Source organism: Delphinus delphis, chromosome 15, assembly GCF_949987515.2.
Source record: "Delphinus delphis chromosome 15, mDelDel1.2, whole genome shotgun sequence".
Classification (NCBI taxonomy): domain Eukaryota; kingdom Metazoa; phylum Chordata; class Mammalia; order Artiodactyla; family Delphinidae; genus Delphinus; species Delphinus delphis.
Window position 1 is genome coordinate 24,517,231 of NC_082697.1, and position 13,236 is coordinate 24,530,466.

The window sequence follows — 13,236 nt, forward strand, 5'->3', positions numbered from 1 at the left end:
CCACTAGAGTATATTTTCTTGATTTTGCACAGATGATATGAGTGATGGATACATAAAGTCTGTACTAACTACTATTTATAAAATAAAATATGAGTCTCTCAAAGGCAGTTTGGAAAATTCAGGGCCCTCCTAAGAGATAAATGAAAACACCATCAGTAGACCTGCAACCCTGAGGAAGTCCATCTTAAAGTTACTAGGCCTGTGGACAGGGATGAAACGGGCAAACCTCAAGTACTTTGCCCTAGTCCAGAGCAGGGAATTGACTTTTTCTCTGAGAAGGAACTTTAGAGGCCAAAGGAAAACAAAGATTGAAAATAAATTCCTCTCCGAAAGGGTATAAACTTGCTGTGGAAAAGATTTCAGAAGTCTTCAGGCTAATGAATCATTCTCCCCAGCCTAGTTTCATGCTGAGGCTCTGTGCCCAAATTCTAACAAAGAACCAGCTTCTGATGGTGGCTAGAATTATTCATTTATAACTCCCCTCCCCATTTGTGGATTATCAATGACAACGTCTAAATGAACAGTTGGTTCCCCTTTGTGCCTCATTCACCAATCTGTACATTCCCAAAGACTACCAATTTTTATTTTCAACCCAGGTTAAACATACTCAGGAACCTGATGTCAAGTGCCACTCCAAATCCCAAAGTTAAATATAAATGATTTGGGGGTTGTCTATTGTTTTAGAGAATTCCTGGCAAGCTCCCTACAGAAAAATGAAAGTTGACCTCATTAAAAAATCATGTCATAATCACTGGCCCATTTTCTTTCTAGTTTTGGTGATGATATCCTTATATCAGGAAAGCAGAATTAAATTGTCAGATTCCTGAAGCACTTCGCCTTTGGACTTACCTGTGGAAATTGCTGAGTGGGAAGGGTCAGTGAACTGGGGCTCCAGGATTTGGTTCAACTTTGGCAGCCTGACAGAAACCATCCCCTGCCTTCCCACTGCTTTTTATGCAGCCCTGAGCTGTTAATGACCATCAGCTGTGGGGCCACCCCTCTGATCCATTTTTGCCTGGCCTCCCGGATCTTCAGTTCTTTCAGGGCTACGGGGCTTCTATATTCTCCTGCTCCCTGGCTTCCTCTGCCTCAAGGATCTCCACCTCCCAGAGTGTTGCCAACTCAGCAGGAGTTTCCCTGGTGTGAGTTCTTTTGCTTTATGGCAACTGAGCTCTCACGTTTCTAATCTGGAGTCACCTTGAAATTAAGGTGCAAAAAACTGAATTTTGGAGACCAAAGGGATTTAGTGAAATTGAATTTCAGGTATTGTCTAGGTCTTCTTGGAGTTGATCGTGCTGTGTGGGGGCCTCCTGTCCATGGCTTTGGAGCAGTTTGATAATTTGAAATATCACTTAGCCATGATAGGTCCCTGGTACAGCCAGGATCCAGCAGATTTCTGAACTAGGTCTCCATCCAGTGCCATTCTCGAAGTTGAATCAACACCACTTACAAGCGATGTGACCTTGGGCAAGTTATTTAACCTCTTTGGGCCTCAGTTTCCTCAGATGTAAAATGGGAGCAATGATACTCCAGAGTGTTAATATAAACTTATAAATGAGATTTTTGTGTAACACATGGTAGATGCTCAATGAATTTCAGTCCCTTAACCCTACCCTTTACATTTTAAAGGGAATCTATTCACCTGCCTCACCTCTTGCTTAGTAGGCGGGGTGAGGCTTGGGTTGGTACCTCTAGGGTACCTCTAGGAAAGATGTTGGGTAATAGGAAGTCACAGGGATTGGTCTCTCTTTCTCAGATCCTAGGTTACACTGGTAAGACCAATAGATCCTCTGTCTGAATTCAGCTCCACTTCAGAGAATGCTTGCAAGTTCATTTCTGGGAAAAGCCTGTTAGTAAGCAAGACCAGGACTCCTCATTAACATACTGCAGCCCAGAACCTTGGAGATGACAGTAATTTAATCTTACACTATGGGGTAGAATGTGCTAGGCCATATATCTGGATTTTGTATATGGCTCTCAAGAGCAGAAGTACTTGTCACAGAACATGACATTACCAGGTCCATAGTCTAGATAATTATTTGCACAACTCCCAACTCTTTGCAGCAGGAATCCTCTTATTCATGTTTATTTCCCTTAAGTACCAACCATATTGCATATTGAAAGTGCTCATTAAATTGGATTAAATTAACTCAGTATCCCAGAGTATGACACTGAAGAAAAAGAAAGTAACTTAACACTGCTAGAGCACAAGATCTAGACTGACTAAAATAACCAGGAAGAAACCAAAGCTGAGCAGAATCTTTTCTATGTACCAGACTTTGCTCTATGTACCACGTAACTTTTATCTGTGGACTTTCGCCATCTGTTAGAAAACAGTCATTTCACTCAAGAAGACTATCTTAGAAATATGTTGTTAGTAGTGTAACTGGCTAGAACAGTGGCTGGAATAGATAGTCTTGTTCCTGAAGCCATGCCTAGTTACCAGCAAGAGATAACCACCACCAACCCCACCACCACCCCCACCCCCGACCACCACCAACCCCACCACCACCCCCCGACCCCCGGGATGTGTTAGGAAGACAGCAGTGTGTTACCAGTCATTCTGTGCTGCCTGGGAAGAGTGCTATTGCTTAGAATTTAACTTTCTCAGTCAATTATTACCTCCTCTTTGTTTTGTCCTCGATGTTTATAGAGTATTTGCTACTGTTAATTCATTAATTAAAATTCCCCTTTCCCTTAAGGCATAGTTTTGTTACTTTCCAGCTCATCATTAGTATGTTTGTTTGTTTGTTTTGTTTTGTTTTTGACTGAGAGCTGAAATGGAAGTGTTCTGAACTGGAGGAGAGAGGAGTAGAGAAAGTGATTTAATCTTAGAATGGATCGGGGTGTTAATAGACTGCTGATGAGGTTGTCTCCTCCACTAAACTTTAACTCCTGAGGGCATAGACTGTGTCTTATTCGTTTGTGTATCCCCCTGCCTAGTGGAGTTCCATGGTGGCTGTTTAATAAATACTTACTGATTAATAAATGTGTCAAATATAACCAACGTTGCATAAAGTTATAGGTGTAAAGTTGGTAGTATAGGTAATATGCACCAGAGAATCTCTGAAGAAGAAGAAATCACCTTGGGTCAGGATGGTCAAGGAAACTTCTGTGGAAGGAATAAGAAAGTTCCACGGAAGAATTTAACTCTCTGGACAGAGATGGGATAGAATGCGGAAAGGGTATGGGCTTCCAAATCACTTATATTCTGTGAACCTCAATTTCTCCTCTATCTAAACATTTATATTTAAAAAATGGGAATAGTAAACATATCATAAGTAAAGAGTAAATGAGATAGCTATATAAAGTAATTAGTACAGAGTGTGATGCACACAAAAGAATTTTCTTCCCTTTGTAAGTTACCTTTCTTTTACTAGCCTGTATAGTCATCCCATTGGATTTGAAAGCTGTCCTGACAGTATTCTGGAGTCCATGGTGTCATTTCCTTCACCAACCAAAGAGCTTTCTAGACATCAGTGGAGATATTCCCCTGGTGGAAGATACTTCAGAGAGGCTTTGTTCCTTCTCTAAGAAAAAATGAGATAAATAAGCATGCTAAATACTTTCTATTTTCAAACCTTGAGCACATATGACCATGTTGGACATGGGACACCTTTACTAGGCAATGCATCTCCAATTTTATTTCCATTTCCACCTTGAAGAACTTTATTATGGGAAGAGCTCTTGGAGACAATTTAGTACATCTCTTTTATTTTACATATTAAAAACCCCTCAGCCCAGAGCAATTAAGTGATTTACTCAGCTAGTTAGTGGAAGAATTGTGAACTATACTTGGGGGCTTTTGATTTCTTACCCAGTGCTCTTTACAACATATCAGGCTATTTCACATTTTCATCAACGCTGGCAACTCGGTTTTTTTGGGGCGAGGGGATTCAGAGACGTCCTATATGTGAGCTCTGGCTTGTCTATCAAATGACTAGGAGGATCAAGTGATTAATACAAATATAAGATATTCCTGATAAATTCATGACTCCTGACTTTTGCAATATTGGTTATTGTAGATGACTTCTTGGTCCTGCAAGACGACATTTTGTTATTTCCCAAGATATTCACTTTTTTCAAGTTTGAACACATTGTTAACATCTTCTAATTTTATATTCCAAATTTCGATTAAATTTTATCTGGAGACTCTGGGAGGGCTCACGCCAAGGAGTACTTCCCAGAACTTCTGCTGTCAGTGTCCTTGTCCCCACCGTGAGCCACAGCCACCCCCCGCCTCTGCAGGAGACCCCCCCAACACCAGCAGGAGGAGTCATTAATGAATTAATGTACCAAGTGAATCTCAGATATGTGGAGTGAGAAATATCTGTACTGACGCCCTCTGGCGACCTACACGCAGAGGCGGGGCCACATCCAAAGCTGAGCCCTGGGAGCTGTGAGAACAAAGAAGAGAAAGGGAAATCCCTCCCAGCAGCCTCAGAAGCAGCGGATTAAAGCTCCACAATCAACTTGATGTACCCTGCATCTGTGGAATACATGAATAGACAACGAATCATCCCAAATTGAGGAGGTGGACTTTGAGAGCAAGATTTATTATTTTTTCCCCTTTTCCTCTTTTTGTGAGCGTGTATTGTGTATGCTTCTGTGTGAGATTTTGTCTGTATAGCTTTGCTTCCACCATTTGCCCTAGGGTTCTATCTGTCTGTTTTTTTTTTTTTCTTAATAATTATTTTTTATTTTAATAACTTTATTTTATCTTATTTTATCTTCTTCCTTTCTTTCTTTCTTCTTTCCTTCCTTCCTTCCTTCCTTCCTTCCTTCCTTTCTTCCTTTCTTCCTTTCTTTCTTTCTTTCTTTCTACTTTTTCTCCCTTTTATTCTGAGCCATGTGGATGAAAGGCTCTTGGTGCTGCAGCCAGGAGTCAGTGCTGTGCCTCTGAGGTGGGAGAGCCAACTTCAGGACACTGGTCCACAAGAGACCTCCCAGTTCCACATAATATCAAATGGCGAAAATCTCCCAGAGATCTCCATATCAACACCAGCACCCAGCTTCACTCAACGACCAGCAAGCTACAGTGCTGGACACCCTATGCCAAACAACTAGCAAGACAGGAACACAGCCCCACCCATTAGCAGAGAGGCTGCCTAAAATCATAATAAGTCCACAGACACCCCAAAACACACCACCAGACGTGGACCTGCCCACCAGAAAGACAAGATCCAGCCTCATCCACCAGAACACAGGCACTGGTCCCCTCCACCAGGAAGCCTACACAACCCACTGAACCAACCTTAGCCACTGGGGACACACACCAAAAACAACAGGAACTACGAACCTGCAGCCTGCAAAAAGGAGAGCCCAAACACAGTAAGATAAGTAAAATGAGAAGACAGAAAAACACACAGCAGATGAAGAAGCAAGATAAAAACCCACCAGACCTAACAAATGAAGAGGAAATAGGCAGTCTACCTGAGAAAGAAATCAGAGTAACGATAGTAAAGATGATACAAAATCTTGGAAATAGAATAGACAAAATGCAAGAAACATTTAACAAGGACCTAGAAGAACTAAAGATGAAACAAGCAATGATGAACAACACAATAAATGAAATTAAAAATACTCTAGATGGGATCAATAGCAGAATAACTGAGGCAGAAGAACAGATAAGTGACCTGGAAGATAAAATAGTGGAAATAACTGCTGCAGAGCAGAATAAAGAAAAAAGAATGAAAAGAATTGAGGACACTCTCAGAGACCTCTGGGACAATATTAAATGCACCAACATTTGAATTATAGGGGTTCCAGAAGAAGAAGAGAAAAAGAAAGGGACTGAGAAAATATTTGAAGAGATTATAGTTGAAAACTTCCCTAATATGAGAAAGGAAATAGTTAATCAACTCCAGGAAGCACAGAGAGTCCCATACAGGATAAATCCAAGGAGAAATACGCCAAGACACATATTAATCAAACTGTCAAAAATTAAATACAAAGAAAACATATTAAAAGCAGCAAGGGAAAAACAACAAATAACACACAAGGGAATCCCCGTAAGGTTAACAGCTGATCTTTCAGCAGAAACTCTGCAAGCCAGAAGGGACTGGCAGGACATATTTAAAGTGATGAAGGAGAAAAACCTGCAACCAAGATTACTCTACCCAGCAAGGATCTCATTCAGATTTGATGGAGAAATTAAAACCTTTACAGACAAGCAAAAGCTGAGAGAGTTCAGCACCACCAAACCAGCTTTACAACAAATGCTAAAGAAACTGCTCTAGGCAGGAAACACAAGAGAAGGAAAAGACCTATAATAGCAAACCCAAAACAATTTAAAAAATGGGAATAGGAACATCCATATCGATAACTACCTTAAATGTAAATGGACTAAATTCTCCCACCAAAAGACACACATTGGCTGAATGGATACAAAAACAAGACCCATATATATGCTGTCTACAAGAGACCCACTTCAGACCTAGAGACACATACAGACTGAAAGTAAGGGGATGGAAAAAGATATTCCATGCAAATGGAAACCAAAAGAAAGCTGGAGTAGCAATTCTCATATCAGACAAAATAGACTTTAAAATAAAGACTATTAGAAGAGACAAAGAAGGACACTATATAATGATCAAGGGATCGATCCAAGAAGAAGATATAACAATTGTAAATATTTATGCACCCAACATAGGAGCACCTCAATACATAAGGCAAACACTAACAGCCATAAAAGGGGAAATCAACAGTAACACATTCATAGTAGGGGACTTTAACACCCCAATTTCACCAAAGGACAGATCATCCAAAATGAAAATAAATAAGGAAACACAAGCTTTAAATGATACATTAAACAAGATGGACTTAATTGATATTTATAGGACATTCCACCCAAAAACAACAGAATACACATTTTTCTCAAGTGCTAAAGGAACATTCTCCAGGATAGATCATATCTTGGGTCACAAATCAAGTCTTGGTAAATTTAAGAAAACTGAAATTGTATCAAGTATCTTTTCCGACCACAATGCTATGAGACTAGATATCAATTACAGGAAAAGATCTGTAAAAAATACAAACACATGGAGGCTAAACAATACACTACTTAATAACGAAGTGATCACTGAAGAAATCAAAGAGGAAATCAAAAACTACCTAGAAACAAATGACAATGGAGACACGATGACCCAAAACCTATGGGATGCAGCAAAAGCAGTTCTAAGAGGGAAGTTTATAGCAATACAATTCTACCTTAAGAAACAGGAAACATCTCGAATAAACAACGTAAACTTGCACTTAAAGCGATTAGAGAAAGAAGAACCAAAAAAACCCAAAGTTAGCAGAAGGAAAGAAATAATAAAAATCAGATCAGAAATAAATGAAAAAGAAATGAAGGAAACAATAGCAAAGATCAATAAAACTAAAAGCTGGTTCTTTGAGAAGATAAACAAAATTGATAAACCATTAGCCAGACTCATCAAGAAAAAAATGGAGAAGACTCAAATCAATAGAATTAGAAATGAAAATGAAGAAGTAACAACTGACACTGCAGAAATACAAAAGATCATGAGAGATTACTACAAGCAACTCTATGCCAATAAAATGGACAACCTGGAAGAAATGGACAAATTCTTAGAAATACACAACCTGCCAAGACTGAATCTGGAAGAAATAGAAAATATGAACAGACCAATCACAAGCACTGAAATTGAAACTGTGATTAAAAATCTTCCAACAAACAAAAGCCCAGGACCAGATGGCTTCACAGGCGAATTCTATCAAACATTTAGAGAAGAGCTAACACCTATCCTTCTCAAACTCTTCCAGAATATAGCAGAGGGAGGAACACTCCCAAACTCATTCTACGAGGCCACCATCACCTTGATACCAAAACCAGACAAGTATGTCACAAAGAAAGAAAACTACAGGCCAATATCACTGAGGAACATAGATGCAAAAATCCCCAGCAAAATACTAGCAAACAGAATCCAACAGCACATTAAAAGGATCATACACCACGAACAAGTGGGGTTTATTCCAGGAATGCAACGATTCTTCAATATATGCAAATCAATCAACGTGATACACCATATTAACAAATTGAAGGAGAAAAACAATATAATAATCTCAATAGATGCAGAGAAAGCTTTTGACAAAATTCAACACCCATTCATGATAAAAAACCCTGCAGAAAGTAGGCATAGAGGGAACTTTTCTCAACGTAATAAAGGCCATATATGACAAACCCACAGCCAACATCGTCCTCAATGGTGAAAAACTGAAAGCATTTTCACTAAGATCAAGAACAAGACAAGGCTGCCCACTCTCACCACTCTTATTCAACATAGTTTTGCAAGTTTTAGCCACAGCAAGCAGAGAAGAAAAGGAAATAAAAGGAATCCAAATCAGAAAAGAAGAAGTAAAGCTGTCACTGTTTGCAGATGACATGATACTCTACATAGAGAATCCTAAAGATGTTACCAGAAAACTACTAGAGCTAATCAATGAATTCGGTAAAGTAGCAGGATACAAAATTAATGCACAGAAATCTCTGGCATTCCTATACACTAATGATGAAAAATCTGAAAGTGAAATCAAGAAAACACTCCTATTTACCACTGCAACAAAAAGAATAAAATATCTAGGAATAAACCTACCTAAGGAGACAAAAGACCTGTATGCAGAAAACTATAAGACACTGATGAAAGAAATTAAAGATGATACAAATAGATGGAGAGATATACCATGTTCTTGGATTGGAAGAATGAACATTGTGAAAATGACTCTACTACCCAAAGCAATCTACAGATTCAATGCAATCCCTATCAAACTACCACTGGCATTTTTCACAGAACTAGAACAAAAAATTTCACAATTTGTATGGAAATACAAAAGATCCCCAATAGCCAAAGCAATCTTGAGAATGAAAAATGGAGCTGGAGGAATCAGGCTCCCGGACTTCAGACTATAATACAAAGCTACAGTAATCAAGACAGTATGGTACTGGCACAAAAACAGAAAGATAGATCAATGGAACAGGATAGAAAGACCAGAGATAAACCCACGCACATATGGTCACCTTATCTTTGATAAAGGAGGCAGGAATGTACAGTGGAGAAAGAACAGCCTCTTCAATAAGTGGTGCTGGGAAAACTGGACAGCTACATGTAAAAGTATGAGATTAGATCGCTCCTTAACACCTTACACAAAAATAAGCTCAAAGTGGATTAAAGACCTAAATGTAAGGCCAGAAACAATCAAACTCTTAGAGGAAAACATAGGCAGAACACTCTGTGACATAAATCACAGCAAGATCCTTTTTGACCCACCTCCTAGAGAAATGGAAATAAAAACAAAAATAAACAAATGGGACCTAATGAAACTTCAAAGCTTTTGCACAGCAAAGGAAACCATAAACAAGACCAAAATACAACCCTCAGAATGGGAGAAAATATTTGCAAATGAAGCAACTGACAAAGGATTGATCTCCAAAATTTATAAGCAGCTCATGCAGCTCAATAACAAAAAAACAAACAACCCAATCCAAAAATGGGCAGAAGACCTAAATAGACATTTCTCCAAAGAATATATACAGACTGCCAACAAACACATGATAGAATGCTCAACATCATTAATCATTAGAGAAATGCAAATCAAAACTACAATGAGATATCATCTCACACCAGTCAGAATAGCCATCCTCAAAAAATCTAGAAACAATAAATGCTGGAGAGGGTGTGGAGAAAAGGGAACACTCTTGCACTGCTGGTGGGGATGTGAATTGGTACAGCCACTATGGAGAACAGTATGGAGGTTCCTTAAAAAACTACAAATAGAACTACCATATGACCCAGCAATCCCACTACTGGGCATATACCCTGAGAAAACCATAATTCAAAAAGAGTCTTGTACCAAAATGTTCGTTGCAGCTCTATTTACAATAACCCAGAGATGGAAACAACCTAAGTGTCCATCATCGGATGAATGGATAAAGAAGATGTGGCACATATATACAATGGAATACTACTCAGCCATAAAAAGAAATGAAGTTGAGCTATTGGTAATGAGGTGGATAGACCTAGAGTTTGTCATACAGAGTGAAGTAAGTCAGAAAGAGAAAGACAAATACCATATGCTAACACATATATATGGAATTTAAGAAAAAAAAATGTCATGAAGAACCTAGGGGTAAGACAGGAATAAAGACACAGATCCACTAGAGAATGGACTTGAGGATATGGGGAGGGGGAAGGGTAAGCTGTGACAAAGCGAGAGAGTGGCATGGACATATATACACTACCAAACGTAAAATAGATAGCTAGTGGGAAGCAGCCACAGGTGTGTAGCACAGGGATATCAGCTTGGTGCTTTGTGACCACCTAGAGGGGTGGGATAGGGAGGGTGGGAGGGAGGGAGACGCAAGAGGGAAGAGATATGGGAAAATATGTATATGTATAACTGATTCACTTTGTTGTAAAGCAGAAACTAACACACCATTGTAAAGCAATTATACTCCAATAAAGATGTAAAAAAAAAAAAAGAAAAAAAAATTTTATCTGAATTTAATTTATCAGTGTATTATAATTAAACTTTAACAGTTTAGGGCTTCCCTGGTGGCGCAGTGGTTGAGAGTCCGCCTGTTGATGCAGGGGACACGGGTTTGTGCCCCATCCCGTGAAGATTCCACATGCCGCAGAGTGGCTAGGCCCGTGAACCATGGCTGCTGAGCCTGCGCGTCGGAGCCTGTGCTCCGCAACTGGAGAGGCCACAACAGTGAGAGGCCCGCATACCGCAAAAAACCCCCCAAAAAACCAACAACAACAAAAACCTTTAACAGTTTTAAACCATGTTTTTTTCCCTTAATAATTTTTCCCAGTGGATGTACCAGATTATTCCAAGAAATTCTTGAATACCTCTTTAGGCAAATTGGATGGAAACACATGTTCCTCAATTTTGTTTTCTGTATTTAGTGAAGAATTATCTTCTCATTTTTTCTACCCTTAGAGGACAATTTACTCATTCATTCAACAAATATTTATTAAGTACCTGCTATGTGCCAGACTCCTTGCTAGGCAATGGGAATACAGTATTGAACAATGAAAACAATGGAAGTGGAGGGAGATGAAGAACAAACAACTGAAAAATGAAAAACAGAATCATAGCAAAAAATGAGAGTGCTAAAAAGAAAATGATTAGGATAATACCAAAGAGTAACTGGAAGGGGATTACATTAGACAGGGTGGTCAGGAAAGGGTTCTCTAAGGGGGTGATGTTGAGATAAGACTTGAAGAATGAGAATGAACCAGTTATGCAAAGAGCTGGGAAAAGAGTGTTCTAAACAGAGGAAACTGCAAGTACTAAGATCCTGAGGCAGGAAGGGCTTGACATGTTTGAAGAGCAGGAGGGAGACCAACCTGGCTAGAGCATAGTGAACAAGAAGGAGAGAATGGGAGATGAGGCTGCAAAGACAGGTAGAGACTAGATCATTCAGGGCCTTGTCAGCCACAGTAAAGAGTTTGGATCTTAGCAACAGGAAGCAAAACGTTTTAAACAGGGTAGTGACATAATCTATTTTTTTCCTTTTTAAAAAAGTGGAGATATGATTAACATACAATGAAATATACAATAATCATACAATACACAATATACACATGCAATCTGCATGTGTAAAGTGTGGTTTTGAAAACTGCATATGCCAGTATAACTCACACCTTATCAGATACAGAACACTTCAATCACCCTAGAATGATTCCTCAAGCCCCTCCCCAATCATTCCCCACCCTCCTTCATAATAACTGTTAGATTTCTTTCACACAGATTAGCTTCACCTATTCTAGAACTTTATATAATTGGAATCATACAATATGTACTCTTCTGTGCCTGGCTTCTGTCATTTAGCATAATGTTTTTGAGGTTCATCCACAGTTTGTATCAGAAACTTCTTCCTTTTTAATTCTGAGTAGGATTCCATTTAATGGATATACCACAGTTTGTTTCTCCATTCACCTGTTGATGAACATTTGAGTTGTCCACTATAAATAAAGCTGCTATGAATATCCTTGTACAAGTCTTTTTATATACATATGGCTTCATTTCTCTTGGGTAAATAACTAGAAGTAGAATTGCAGGTGTGTAGGGTTAGGTGTGTGTTTAATTTAATGAGAAACTGACAGACGTTACCAAAGTGGTTAAATCATTTTTACACTCCCATCAACAATGTGTGAGATTTCTGTTTGCTGCACATCCATCCTCACCAACATTTGGCAGTGACAGTTTTTCTTTTGTTGTTGTTGTTGTTATTCTAGTGGGTGTAAAGTGGTATCTCATTGTGGTTTAATCTGTGTGTGTGTGTGTGTGTGTGTGTGTGTGTGTTTAACATCTTTATTGGGGTATAATTGCTTTACAATGGTGTGTTAGTTTCTGCTTTATAACAAAGTGAATCAGTTATACATATACATATGTTCCCATATCTCTTGCATCTCCCTCCCTCCCACCCTCCCTATCCCACCCCTCCAGGCAGTCACAAAGCACCGAGGTGATCTCCCTGTGCTATGTGGCTACTTCCCACTAGCTATCTACCTTACGTTTGGTAGTGTATATATGTCCATGCCTCTCTCTTGCTTTGTCACAGCTCACCCTTCCCCATCCCCATATCCTCAAGTCCATTCTCTAGTAGGTCTGTGCCTTTATTCCTGTCTTACCCCTAGGTTCTTCATGACATTTTTTTTTCTTAAATTCCATATATATGTGTTAGCATACGGTATTTGTCTTTCTCTTTCTGACTTACTTCACTCTGTATGACAGACTCTAGGTCTATCCATCTCATTACAAATAGCTCAATTTCGTTTCTTTTTATGGCTGAGTAATATTCCATTGTATATATGTGCCACATCTTCTTTATCCATTCATCCAATGATGGACACTTAGGTTGTTTCCATCTCCGGGCTATTGTAAATAGAGCTGCAATGAACATTTTGGTACAAGACTCTTTTTGAATTATGGTTTTCTCAGGGTATATGCCCAGTAGTGGGATTGCTGGGTCATATGGTAGTTCTATTTGTAGTTTTTTAAGGAACCTCCATACTGTTCTCCATAGTGGCTGTACCAATTCACATCCCCACCAGCAGTGCAAGAGTGTTCCCTTTTCTCCACACCCTCTCCAGCATTTATTGTTTCTAGATTTTTTGATGATGGCCATTCTGACTGGTGTGAGATATCAATCTCACTGTAGTTTTGATTTGCATTTCTCTAATGATTAATGATGTTGAGCATTCTTTC

At 39.1% G+C, this 13,236-nt stretch overlaps 1 protein-coding gene across 1 annotated transcript in view; it reads right to left on the reverse strand.

Moving 5' to 3' along the window:
* ASIP (agouti signaling protein) overlaps positions 1-13,236 on the reverse strand; it is a 206,795-nt gene that overhangs the window by 98,927 nt on the left and 94,632 nt on the right. The window contains exon 6 of the mRNA XM_060031035.1: positions 3,367-3,530. The gene's annotated coding sequence lies outside the window, so the exon portion shown is untranslated. The remainder of the gene's footprint in view (positions 1-3,366; positions 3,531-13,236) is intronic.